This window comes from Rattus rattus, chromosome 5, assembly GCF_011064425.1.
Source record: "Rattus rattus isolate New Zealand chromosome 5, Rrattus_CSIRO_v1, whole genome shotgun sequence".
NCBI classification, from domain to species: Eukaryota; Metazoa; Chordata; class Mammalia; order Rodentia; family Muridae; genus Rattus; species Rattus rattus.
In genome coordinates, this window is record NC_046158.1 from 141,194,802 (window position 1) to 141,209,383 (window position 14,582).

A 14,582-nucleotide genomic window follows, 5' to 3' on the forward strand; every position below is an offset into this window, starting at 1 on the left:
GTCTCTGAGTTCAAAGCCAGCCTGGCCTATAGAGAGAGTTACGAAACAGCCTGAACTACACAGAGAAGCCTGTCTCGAAAACCGATAGATAGATAGATAGATAGATAGATAGATAGATAGATAGATAGATAGATAGATATAGATAGATAGATAGATAGATGGGTGGATGGATGGGAGGGTGGGTGATTGGATGGATGGATGGATGGATGGATGGATGGATGGGGATGGGCAGGCAGATGGACAGATAGACAGACAGACAGACATAAAATTTCTTAGTTTCTTAGGGCTTCACTAAAGTGCCACTGAGGATTATTTTGGGAGCTACGAGCTGCACAGGCTTCTGAAATGGGCTGCTGGAGTTCTCTCCCGCCTTCTGGCCGAACTCAGTTACAACCTTTCTCCCTGTATTTGAGGTTCCCCTCCTTTCCTCCCATCCAGCGGTACAATCTGGAACAGCGGTTACATCATGAGCAGATGTCCAACCTCCAATCCATCTGGATGATGACAACGGCCCATGAACTTGGCCTTTGGATTCAGCCCTCACTTTCACCTACAACAGGGCAGTGTATCATTTCCTAGCATTCTGCAGCAGTTCTTGGTCCTGTCCCGACCACATCCTCTGTGAACACCATCTTCCACTCCTCAGTATCGCAACACTGTCCCCAATCCCCCTTACTTACCAATCTTTGTCCCAGTCCCCCATATGTAGCAACAACCATGTCTTACTTCATAATCTGTGCATCGATATTTATACCTTGCATGAGGTAAAGAGGCGACTTTTGTACAAAACTCATTAAAACAAGAATAGTGATGGTAGAGGTCTGAATGGCATTTAATCCCATGCTACTTGAAGGCCATTATCAAGTTATGCCATGTCTTTGAGTCTACTTTTTATTTAATTTGTGAATCGGTGATAATAAGAGCTAACCCAACTGCAGGAGAGGGTAAAGCCGGATGAATTATCCAGAGCCATTAGAGGTGCACCTGGAACTTAATAAGCACATCATATGTAATAGCTGGGGTTTATTTGTTTTATAGCAATAGGAAGAGCAATAAGTATAATCATCCTTCAGATGCTATGCACAACCCAAATGTCTTATAAACGGCAGTTCTGGGTAGAATCATTATGCACTCTGATAGACCAGGATACTGTCACCTCTCCAGGCCTTGAGTTCCCAGAGCTGTTAGAGTACCGCTGCCTCTGGACAAAAGCACCAACAGGAATGACTATCGGTGAGGGCTTTTGATGCTTAGCTGAGTCCCCTTGTTTACCACGATGTGGGAAGTGTAGCTATACAATAGAGCTTTGCCAAGGAGCACACTTTATAATGGTGTCAGAGAGGAGGAGGACGCATCCCCAAACTGTGCACATCAGTGGCTCTGGCCTCTTTTCAAGTGAGGAACTGGCCGTCTTACAGCTCCACAATCCATGGTGCAGGGTCTTTTGTGCAAAAGAAAGAATCCCAGAAGCAAGTGTGACTTTGCAAAAGTGACATTGGACGAGTTGCTCGGGGCCTGTTATGCTGAATCTATGTACAATGAAAGATCAACATGTGTGCAACTCATAGTTAGGGGCTATGACCAGGCATGGCCAATATTACATAGCTGGGTGTCTCTGGGTGTCCCAGGCTACAGTAAATATAGGGGTACAGGCATAGTGATGGAGAAGACTTCCTGTATGCAAATGTTAGCATCCCCTCTACCCTTTGTCCAGCAGCGATTTTTCTATCTGTAGAGATTCCAGAAGTCTGTTGGTATATACACCCGAGTCGTACCTTTCCAACATTCTTCCACTGGGAACTTCTTCAAAACCAATACTCCAACCCCGGGGAGATAGTCATCTCATGGGGCCCTCTCCTTCTCTCATTAGGAAGTTAGAGTATAGATATTTAATACTCAGTTAAGGCTAAGGACACATTTTTGTTAAGCATCTTAAATATATTCCATGTGGAATATGAGTTTTGAGATGTCCAGTATGGTCCAAAAGCACAAATAAAACACCATCAATGGAACAGCATCCAGGAAGTACTTGTTTTATTTCCGGTAACATGACACTGGGAGGGTGGGCCTGCCTCATTTGACAAATGAATAAATTGAGGGTTACAGATGACCAGGAGTTTGTATAAAGTAAAAAGTCTAGCAAGTGACCAAATGAAGCTTTGAATTGGTATAGTTCTGACTCTGTATCTAGCTTGCTAGGGAGGTTAAAAAAAAAAAAAAAAAAGGTCTGGAACAGAGCCATTGAAGGGATGGCTGTTGGGCTTGATAAATGGCAAAACTCCCAAGGAGGCATCTTAAGAACCCTCTCTAGAGCAAGCCAAAGTTCCGAGGGATGGAATGATTGTCCTCGGGCCACACAGGGAAAGGCAGGGCTGAGATTCACAGTCTGAGAAAGTCCCAACATTTTTTCTTTCCTATGATACCATTGGAAGCTAAGGTCAGACCAGGAGCATGAACATGAGATAAACCACAGACATCAAGAATTTGGGAGAGACCTAGAGAAATCCTATGGAAAAACAAAAATTGTAACACAGAGATTGCTTTGCTCTTAGGAGCCTTGGACCTGCCCCCAAAGGGACAAAGTTGGGACTTAATGCTAAGCTGAACATTGGCCTAACTCCAATCCCCACTCTCTATTTTTTGCAACCTAATTGTGCAGAAACACATGTAAACACCTTCATCTCTCTCTCAGAAGTAGACTTACCCCAAGGCCTTCCCTCTTTTCACAAGAGAAGCTGGAACCCTGTCCCCCAGCAAAGAGCATCCCTACATGTAGGAGTACTGGGGCACAGGCAGAGCCCCTGGCTCTCCAAACCATGCATGATTGAGTTAGAGCATGGCTTACAGCCAGACTCCAGCACTCAGTAGCTAAGTGACCTTGGCCAAGGGCACTTCATCTCTGTGCCTCCATCTCCTCATCTATAAAGTGGAAATTACTGCACTAATCTCAGAGGGCTGTTAATGAGCATAAAATGAACTGTAAAGAGAGAAAATTGCCTTTCCCTACCAGTGGGGATTCCTCTTACACAGAACTGCCTTTCTTGGAGAAACGCCCTAAGAAGCCCTTAAACAGTTTTTGTGTCTTTCTTCTTTAGAATTCAGTACATGGACACAATAAAGTATCATATCTAGTCCCATTTCCCTTCCAATCTGCCCCAAGTCCCCCAAACCCAGAATAACCCCTTTCCAAAGGTCATGCCTTTTTTTGTTATTGGTTAGAACTCAAGTTCAGCCATTGCTAGCCATATATATATATATATATGCAAGAGTACTTTAAGAATGGGAGCTGCATTCTCAGGAATTGCAGCCCTACTAAGTGTCCACAGGAGGATAAATACCAAGGTCTGCGATGGGGATGAATAAAGTAGGAAGGGCAGGGAAGTAGTTAAGTAGTAAAATGTTGGGGATACCCACAAATATAACTGTTCCCCACATGACTCCTTGACCTTTAACATGGTCTTCAGTGATCACAAACATACTTACTAAGACAGAACTCTGAGCAAAGCTGAGACAAGCATGCAAGCATGCACACTTTGGTCAAATAAGATTCTCACAGGATCGTAGGGACTAGGAAAACAGGACTCAGAACATGCCTATATACTACACAGACCTTGAGAGATCATTCTTAGAGGTTTCCCGGACTATGGAAATTAAGAGACTCAGGAAATCTCAGTTCAAATGCAGTAAGTTTGGGTTCTAGTGACCCGCTGGGTAAGATACATATGGATGAAAGTGTCTCGTGACTGTGGTCACCCACATTCTGGGAAGCAGACATTGCGACTATTTGGCAGGATCTCAGGGCTAGGTAGTGCCCTTAGCATCTGCCTTTGGGAAGAGCTCTATGGTATATGTCACTAAGGCTCCGTGAAAGGAATGCTGCCATAACTACATGCACTGCTGTCAGTCACACTTAGCATTTGTCACGCTGCCCAGGAACTGCTTGTTTATACATTTGCCTCCCAGATTGCCAGGGACTATTTTCTGTTTGTCTAGCATCTAGGCTCTGTCAACCGGACTTCCTAAGAGATGACCAGATGGTGATTTGTTCTAGGAAACTGAGCTCCGGTCACTTGTTTCCACACCCCCCTCCCACTTCGTTCACACAGGAGCATCAGCAGGATCTCTGAGGCACATATTTCTTTGTTTTCTTTTTATTTCAAACACAGAGATGTCCTGTCATCCTACATAAGAGACAGTAGTTTCCAGAATGTGTAACGGGAACACTCATGCTTTCAGTGGGATGACCCCACCCCTACCCCCAATAAGCCTCACTGGCCAAACTAAGATTCTGCTTCCATAATTGCCTTCTGTGGGCCAGGTCCTGGGTTTACATTTGGCCTGGTGCAAACAAGGAGAAAAATTGCTGAGAAAGTCTTGTGTGTGCAGTAGAGATTGGTTTGTTGAATTTATATCCCCCGTGTAAATACATCCAAGCCTACAGCCTCTGGTCTCTGCCTCTAGATAAGGCCCTGACCATTTGACCTTCTTCAGTAACGGCATACAGTCCAAGAAGACAGCAGACAGCACAGAGCTGCTGGCTTGTCTGAGCAGCTGAAATTTATCCTCTCGTGGAATATCCAAGTATCTCTCATCCTAACACCTTTCCAGTGCAACAATGGGCCTTGTCCTGAGACCCATATTGGCTCTTGTCAGACACTTTTTCCCAGTGCCCACTCATCCCCTGATCTTTCTGATCATGTTTCATGTCATAGATACCCTAGAACTTCAGGTCCCCATAGCTACAAACTCATTGCAGGACCTATGAGAACTACTTTCCTCAGTTGTTCCTTCTCATGAGCACTGCTGGGGCAAAGAATGGGGGGGAAAAGGAGCAGAGAGATCTTAAATTTGAGGTTTGAGGTCTCCACACATATTTTCGCAGGTCCTTTAGGAAAGGAACAGAGTCTGATCAAAGGAGAATGGAAACAAGCCACAGGTCTCTACATATCATCAGAGAGAGTGGGGTGGGAGGGAAGGAGGAAGTGAGGGAGAGGGAGGGAGAGGGAGGAAGAGAGAGAGAGAGAGGGAGGGAGGGAGGGAAGGAGGGAGGGAAAGAGAGAGAGAGAAACAGAGAGAAGAGTGCGTGCTCAGGTGTGTGCATGTGTGCGTGTGTGTAAATATGCTAGGAAGCTGGTTTAGAACAGAATTGCATTCCCAGGGCCTCAGTCTGTTAGGATGAACCCCCGGAGAAAGCCAAAGTTATCATAGAGTTGGATTGAGTAAATCTGGTTATCTTCAGCTGTTAAGTTGACACAGCCCTGAATCATCTGGGGGACCGTCAAATGAGAGACTGCCAAGATCAGATTGGAGTTTCTGTGTCTATAAGGGACTGCCTTGATGGCATGGGAGGGTCTAGCCCACAGTGGGTAGCATTATGCTTATGCAAGTGGATCTGTGCATAAGAGTGTGAGGGATAATGAACTAGAAGAGGCCATCTCCTGTACACAGGCGGGAACTCTAGTGGAGCAATTGTTTCACCATCCCTCCCACAAAACTTTTGACCCAAATTTTTTCCTGTCTACAAGAAATGCAGGGACAGGGGATGGAACAGAGACTGGGGGAATGACCAATAAATAACCGGCCCAACATGAGACCCATCTCATGGCCAAAAACCAATTCTTGAGACTATTAGTGATGCTGTAATGCTTGCAGACAGGAGTCCAGCATGGCTGTCCTGTGAAAGGCTCCACTCAGCAGCTGACTCAGATACAGACACCTGCAGCCAAGCAGTGCATGGAGCCTCGAACTCTTATGGAAGAATAGGAGGACGGACTGCAGGATCAGAAGGGGATAAGAATTCCACAGAAAGACCAACAGAGTCAAGGAACCTGGGCCTTTGTGGCTCCTAGAGACTGAACCACCAACTGAAGAGCATGCACTGCAAGACTTAGGCCTCCCCACGCATATGTAGCAGATGTGCAGCTTGGTCTTTATGTGGGTCCCAAGCCACTGGAGCAGAGGCAATCCCAAAAGCTGTTGCCTGTCTCTGGGGTATGCTCTTCTATCTGGGCTGCCTTTTCTGGCCTCAGTGGGAAAGAATACACCTAGCCCTACAGAGATGTGTGAGGGTTGGGGATTACACAGGGGTGACGGTGGGGGAGCAGCCTCTCAGAGGAGAAGGGGGTGGAGGATAGGGGATGGGGGAAGATTCTGGGAGGGGGTGACCAGGAGAAGGACAATGAGTGGGATGTAAAGTGAATAAATAAAAAAATACATAAATAAAAAAAAATAAATGAATGTAAAGGCCAGCAAGTAGAGACCCTTCACATATTCTGTCTCCAAGTTCCTGCCTTGAGTTTATAACCTGACTTCTCTCAATGGTGGATTTCGACCTGAAATTATAAGCCAAGAAAATATGTTCCTCTCCAAGTTGCTTTTAGTCAGTGTTTTATGATAGCAAGGGAAAAGAAACTAGGAGGAGAGGTAAGACAACTAACATAGAATGTTGTGAGGAATCCAACTGGACTGCTTTGAGCAGTTCCTACAAATTGACCGTGATTGAGTAAAAGCCTACAGCACACAGAATGACTTGTTTCAGAAGTGGATATTCTCTCATGGAGAACTAAAGTGGCTCAGCCTGCAACGTACCAGAAGTTGGCTGGTACTTACATGTGTATGTATGCATGTGTGCATGCATGTATGCATGTGATTGTGTGTGTGTGTGTGTGTGTGTGATATTCACATTTTAAGAAACTATTGCCACCTCAGAAATGCAGTTTAGCCTTTCTTATCCCTACTGAAACCTTCCTATCCCAAGTCCCTCTGCCTATGTTTCTACTATTCACACCTCAAACCCTATACTCCTACAGTGAAATGTGCCACACGCAGTCTTTGACGGCCCCTGCTTTTGTCTGTGTTGCTCTCTGTGTTTGGGATGCTGCCCATAGAGGCAAATCCCTAGGCAATATACTCAAAGGTCAGCTCTAAAACCATCACTTTCTGGAAACTTCCCCCCCAAGAACTCCCATAGCCTATTGTGACTGCCCTGAATTATTGGTTGAACACACCTGGGTACTTTGGTCAACTTCTAGTTGACTTGCAGGAAGATTGTCTCAATGTTTGGTCACGTGATAAACTGTGCATAGAGATGATAGCTAGGTTAGACAGGTAGATTAAATAGGTAGATATGTAGATCTAAAAAGCCCATAAAGTAGGAGCTCAAGAGCATAATGAAGCCCTAATACAATAAGGAGATAAACAATAAGCAACAGGTATACCAGAAGTCTCCAATTTTAAGGTCAATCATGTGGTTAAGACAGATTTTATTTTTCTATGAACTTGGCCTCTATTTCCTTTGTCAAAGGCAATAGCTGTAGAATCACGTAATGACCTTAATCAAAGCAGAACATCTTATTAAAGAAAGAAACAGAAAATCTGATTTCCAATTCACGAATTGACCATGTGTTCATCATTGCATGTAGAGTTGGCTGGGGCACATGTACTGTTCAAAGTTGAACCTAAATTGAGATAATTTGGGGCATGGGGCTGAAAATGTGGAGGTGGATAGCTTGTATGTAAAATTAATTTTGTATCCATTTGGAGATGCAATTTGAGTTCTCTTCAAATTAAATTGCACTGGAGTTCTGGGCAGCTGCAAACATTATTGCCAACATAATTTGACTGTGCAAGAGCAGTAATACGTTGACAGATAGTTCAATGTGGCCATTAATTTGCAATTTCTGCATGGAAATGATACGTGGAAAGGGGGGTGTGTAAAAGGTAAAAAGACCAAAAGTCAAATCCATCTTCTTTCCAGCACCATTCACTTCTTTACTAACTTTTATTGCTGTAGATGTTTGGTGGCTAGGAATTTGTCGACCATGACCACACAGACATCATGTGATGACAGCCACTGGCACAATAATCATCAGAAGGTGGAGCATGTCCGCTGAGGAGGTAGAGTGTTGGCCTCCCTCTTGTAGCCATGTCCTGGGGGGAGATAATTGATTTGGAATCTCATCAGATTCCTCAATTAAACAGTATATATTGATCATGAAGGCACCACGGCATGGCATTGTCTCTGTAAGCACCTGACCCGGAAACAATTCCCTTCTCCTATCTATGCCTGTACCTCATCCTCCTATTTGGATGATAGATGTTGTGGTGACTTGAATGGAATAGCCCCTGTAGACACATGTGTTTGAATGCTTGGCCCCTAGAAAGTGACACTATTAGGAGGTGTGGCCTTATTGGAGGAAGTGTGTCACCGTAGGGGTGAGTTTTGAGCTCTCAGGAGCTCAAGCAGGGCCTAGTGTCTGATTTTCTTCCTGTGGATTCCGATGTAGAACTTTCAGCTTCTTTCAACACCATGCCAGTCTGCATGTCACCATGCTTCCCACCATGACAATAATGGGCTAAACCTCTGAACTGTAAGCTAGTCCCAATTAAATGCTTCTCTTACAAGAGATTCTATGGCTATGGTGTCTCTGAACAGCAACAGAAACCCTGTTTTTAAGGGCCATGAATGAATCCAGAAGTTAGTGTGTTCACTGTGTGTTTGACACAGTTGCATCTCCCAAGCCCAGAAGGAGGTGAGATGGGCAGACATTAAACTGAACTCATGGATATTAATACCATGAGCTAGCTCTTAACCTTATACCTACTTTAGGTGACTGCTGGGCTTGTGTTTTAACTAACTATAATTTATCATTATCAAATTTCCAAGGATGCCTCTTCAGAAATTACATTAGGTAGGTTTTAACGTCTATGAACATAACTTAGATCTCTGAGATGGAGAAGCCAGGCTTTAGGGATAAAGGTGAATGAGACAGTTTGTTGTCTTAATGAAGTTTTTCTAGCAGGGTAAAGCCATGACAGCCATAAAGGATAGAGTGGCAAAGCCCACTGTGTCTTCTACAGGAGATGCACTAGCCTCCTGGGAACAAAAAGCAGAAATGAATAGCTTCACTTTGGGAACTCACCTGAGCCAATTTGAACATGAGTCCTGCACAACCCTGACATTCTTTTTCATAGAAACCAAAGCCACCAAGGAAATGTGAGGTGAGTTCAGGTTAATGATTCCCCCATAACTACGTTATTAGGTTATAATGAGAGCAAGTCTTGATCCCAATTCTATTTCACAGATGAACATTTATTATATGAACATGTATTAGCCAGCAAGCACAAAATAGGTCAGCCTGTTCCATATGGCCCAGTGAAGGCCCAGAAATCTGTCCTTTAATGCAATTTGCTTACCGTTTTGTATGAAAGGATCATTTGAGGCAGATGGGATAGAATTCTAAGTGGAAAAGCAGTTTACTTGTGTGTAAGAGACCAGATAGCAATATTTAAGATTCTGGAGGTCTGGTGGTTTCTGCTGTGTCTGTTTATACTTGTGTTTATGATGGCAGTTGGCCAGACAACCCATGTATAATGGGTGTGCCTGTGCCTCCATAACACCTTGTCTAGCTCAGGCACTCAAGGCTGGGGGCTTTTCATTTGATTATTCTATGTAAGGGTCAATACACGTGGCCCTGTAAGTCTCTCAGTCATGTGACTCTTCAAGGGTCATAGCAGGGGCCTTGGCTTAAGTTTGCAAGGCAGAGATCTTGTTTTTCCACTGTGTTAGTCTGAAGACTGTTTTAAAAAATACTTGGGAGCTAAGAGTGTGACACAGAGTTAAAATGCTTGCCTAGACCACATAATGTTCTGCATTCTATCTCCAATGCTTGAATAAAATAAACAGAAAACTTGAATAGCCTACATATTTCGAATAACTTCAGTCTCACAATTTATAATAATTATTAAGCTAGTCAAGAGGCTCCAGACTGCAACCAATTTCTGATACTGATTATTGCAAAATGGTAGTTAATTACCAAGACATATGTCAGAAGCCTCTGTGGTATTGAGGGTTTTCTTTAAGGCTTAGATTCCTTGGCCTAAACACTTGTATCATCCTGAGTAGAATGCTCTTGGTCTTGGCTGGTGGGCTCCCCCTTCTGGATTAAACTTCGCTTATCTATAAAACACTCATCATGTTCCAGCGGGCACAGGCTCACATATTTGAGAGTAGATGAGCAACAGTTTAACATGGAGTCCAGATGTCAAGAGCATTGTTGGAGGGAAGGGCCCTTGAGCATAGGATAGAGGCACATTAACAGGTAAATGGGAAGGTGTGTTGGCGGTGGGACTGAGAGAAGTCGGGGGAAAACTGCTAAAGCCTAAGCACAGGAGAGACAGTGTTTAATGTCCGAGGAAGGAAAGCAAGTGGGAAAATGACCATTGAGATGCTGAGGTAAGGACAGGGCAGCAGAGTAGTCATTCCCACCTCCTACCAAACAGGTGGCCTCTGGGCAGTGGTGTGCTATAGCAAGTTGGCATGCCTTGGCTCTTCCTACCTGACAAGGAATGATAGTGACAGCCAAAATAGTTATAACAGTGAGGTAACAGTATTCTTTGCTCAAAAAATAAAATACTGTATCAGACAAATGGGTAGCACATCACTTCATAATGAGCACTATAGAGACAGCCAAGCATAGGCTTTGGCTATAATTCTGATACTGATTATTGTATCACAATATCACAAAGGCCTATAATTTTATTTCTTTGATTTTAGGTCCTCTTTAGCTTTCTCTCCGTTTGTCTAAAAGTTTTCCTTCTCTCTGTGACTCAGTTTAAAATATCTACATAGCAACGAGGTGGCAGGTGAGGTGCTGGGGACACAGTCTTTAAAACATGTGACAGGTTCTCTGATCTCTTTCAGATGAAAACTTGGCAGGGCACACTCAGATAAACACAGTGGCAATCAAACATGTGACCCGACCAACTTACATGCTAAGGAAACTACTATGCACTCTAATATAACAACATAGCAATCGCTTTTAAGAAACCATCTGAGAGGTTGGCTGAGAGCACCAAGCAAGCTGTACTAGTTACAGAGGGTGGTTATACACAGACGCGGTGTTGACAAAGAGTTGTCAGTCTTCTCTCTTCTCTTCAGCGCATTCTCCTTCAGCCTCTATTCAACTCTGAACCTTGGTTTAAAGATCAGGAACTCTGGTCCCAATCCATGACCCCATGCTATCACTGAATTTGATTGGGATCTATGAGAGGGTATAATCATGGCTGGTCCATTTCTATCCCATAAGACCAGAGGGAACCAAGAGTCAGATATAACCAGTCTCAAGGGGTAGCTGAGGACTATAGACTGTGGGCTCTGAAACAGCTACTAAAGCATCACTTCTCGGCTCTAGGTACTGCTTTATTTTGGTTTTGGTTTTGTTTGTTTGTGGGTTTTATTGAGACATCATCTCAGATATTCCAGGCTGGCCTTGAATTTGCTATGTAGTTGAGGATGACCTTGAATCAAGACTGCTAGGATTCCAAGTGGCACTACCATGCTAGACTCCAAACACTCTTTTGGTAAACCACTTCACAGTGTCTGCAGTTGGTGGGATTGCAAGCTGGTACAACCACTGTGGAAATCAGTCTGGCAGTTCCTCAGAAAATTGAACATAGTACTACCTGAAGACCCAGTTATACCTAGTACTACCTGAGGACCCAGCTATACCTCCTGGGCATACACCCAAAAGATGTTCCAACATATAACAAGGATGCAAGCTCCACTATGTTCTCAGCAACCTCATTTATAATAGCCAGAAGCTGGAAAGAACCCATATGTCCTTCAACAGAGGAATGGATACAGAAAATGTGGTACATTTATACAATGGAGTACTACTCAGCTATTAAAAACAATGACTACATGAAATTCTTAGGCAAATGAATGGAACTAGAGAATATCCTGAGTGAGGTAACCCAGTCACAGAACATACATGGTATGCACTCACTGGTAAATGAATATTAGCCCAAAAGCTTGGAATACCTAAGAAAAAATTTACAGATCATATGAAGCTCAAGAAGAAGGAAGACCAAAATGTGGATGCTTCATTCCTTCTTACAAGGGAGGACAAAATACTCACAGGAGGAAATACAGGGACAAAGAATGGAACAGGGACTGAAGAAAAGGTCATCCCCTCCTGTTGATCCATCCCATATGCAGCCTCCAAACCCAGTCACTATTGCTGATGCTTACTGACAGGAGCCAGATATGGGTGTCTCTTGAGAGGCTCTGCTAGAGCCCTACTGATACAGATGAGGATTCTTGAGGCTAACCATTGGACTGAGCATAAGGACCCCAAATGGATGAATTAGAGTAAGGATTGAAGGAGCTGAAGGGATTTGCAACAGGAAGAACAACAATATCAACCAAACAAACCCCACTAGAGCTTACAGGGACTAAATCACCAACCAATGAGTACACATGAAGGGATCCATGACTACAGCTGCATATGTAGCAGAGGATGGCATTGTCCAGCATCAACAGGAGGAAAAGCCCTTGGCCCTGTGAAGGCTTGTTTCCCCAGTGTAGGGGAATGCCAGGGCGTTGAGGTAGGAGTGGGAGCATCCTCATAGAAGCAGTGGGAGGGGGTATGGGAGAGGGGAGAAATTTGAAATGCAAATACATAAAATATCCAAGAAAAATAAGATTAAAAAATAAATTAAAAAAAAAATCACATCTCTTCTTAACCACAGAGCTCAATGCTATTTTTGCCAACAGGTGGCGTGAGAGGAAGCCCAGGGCCTGAGGAGGAAGAAGCTTCCTTGTGATTCCTACGAGTGCATGCAAGCACCAGTCCTTTAACTGGAGGAGCATTGGTTAGAATATTTTGTCTAGTTTGCAGTTTCCCCAATAGTTAAAAAGCTAACTTCATAAAAATTAGTTTTTCAATTAAAAAAAAAAAGGCGTGAGTTTTATGGTCACACCAGCCAGAAAAACTCTCTTTGTTCCTGTTAGGATTTCACAATTTTAGCCTCTTCCCTTTCTTGCTGGCTCTAGCAATCACTGATTCCACAGTGATGTCATTTGTCTAATAGCTTCTTTTTACTGTTTCTGTTTTCCAGACCATTCTTCATATACAACTTCCCAAACTCTCCCAGTTCATGGTGCCCATGATGTTTTGGTAATTTATTTTTGTACTTCCTAAGCTGAGGGAAAACCAAGTCGCTTCATTCCTTAGCTAGTTCATGGAAAGCTATAAGTACCTGCACCCTGGCATCCTCTAGAGATTTGAGAAAATGATACAGATCTGTCTCAGTCAAGGTTTCTATTGCTGTGATGAGATACCATGACCAAAGCAACTTGGAGAGGAAAGGGTTTATTTGGCTTATGCTTCCATATGATAGTCCATCATTGAAGGAAGTCAGGACAGGAACTCAAACAGGACAGGACACTGGAGGCAAAAGCTGATACAGAGGCCGTGGAGGTGTGCTTCTTACTGGCTTGGTCCTTGTGGCTTTCTCAGCCTGCTTTCTTATAGAACTCAGGACCACAATCCGGAGGATGGTAGGACGTGTAAGGGACTTGGTCCTTCTTCATCAATCACTAATTTAAAAAATACCCTACAGACTTGCTTATAGCCCTGTCTTATAGTGGCAGTTTCTTAATTGTGGTTCCCTCTTCTCAGATGACTTTAGCTTGTGTCAATTTGACGTAAAACTAGCCAGCACACATATCAAAAAGAAAATGAATTGTTTTTCTCGTAACCATCAGCACTCCTAATGAACACATATATTTTCGTGAGCAACACCACACAGCTTCTCAACTGTGGGTTCAAAGCAGACACTGCCAGATCTGTTGCCAGCTCCAAGTTAATTTTTTATCCAACATTTGCATTTTGTCAGAGACATGGCCCAGAGCCTGGCTTTGCAAAGATAAGATACTAGGGTAATGCATGCAGGCCACATAGTCTAGTGATCAAAATAGAGACCATCTTAGGTACACAGGTTGTGTGGTGTCTGTTTGATGCTGCTGCATTTTCTATATTTAGAAACAGCTTCTAAAGTCTTTAGGAGATCCTAGAGGTTCTTGGCGGCCTCAGCAAATGCACTGAGTACCGTGATAGGTAAGAATACTAGCTAGGAACAAGCACCATGACTCCTTCCTAACTTCATACTCCCTGAACCGACTAAATGGTCCATGGTCTTCATTTTCTACATCAGTGTCTCCTGGAGAATGAGTTCTCCATATCTACAAATCTGGAAGTACAATTCATTGTGCTTCCCAGCTCTGCTTCAGATCCCTGACTCCCCTCTCCTTTCTACCTCCTCTGTTGCTGAGCCTGGCACAAAGAGCCCTGCCAGCCATGTCTCTCAACACATCAGATCTTCAAGAGCTCAGATACTGGGAAACATTCATTGGATACAGGTATAAGGCTGAAGTCTGAGAATAAAGCTTTAGAATGTTTAAAAATTACTTTGTGGCAGAGAAAAATCTAGTTGGAAAGAGAGAAGCAATTTCTAAATTACATGGTTTCAGATTCTAGAGAAAGAAAAGGAGATTTGGGGAGGGTGGGGGGAAGAGAAGCCAAGCCTATAACATCTTTTAGGCTTTATTTCAACTCACCGTTAATCCATACCAGTCTCCGTGTCCACTGTTTAAAAGAAGAAAAGAAAGAAAAAAAGAAGAGGGAGGCTGGAGAGAAACAAACACTTTTGATGGTCAAAAGCCAACTCATGCTGCTTCCAGGTGAGTTGTTAAACATTCTGAACATATTAATTCTCTGAGCTGTGAATAATGCCAGCAG

The 14,582-nt window shown here is 43.6% G+C and overlaps 1 protein-coding gene across 1 annotated transcript in view; it reads right to left on the reverse strand.

Moving 5' to 3' along the window:
* The window catches only part of Ptprt (protein tyrosine phosphatase receptor type T), a 1,079,747-nt gene that overhangs the window by 374,800 nt on the left and 690,365 nt on the right, over nucleotides 1-14,582 (reverse strand). The gene's annotated exons all lie outside the window — the stretch shown is intronic.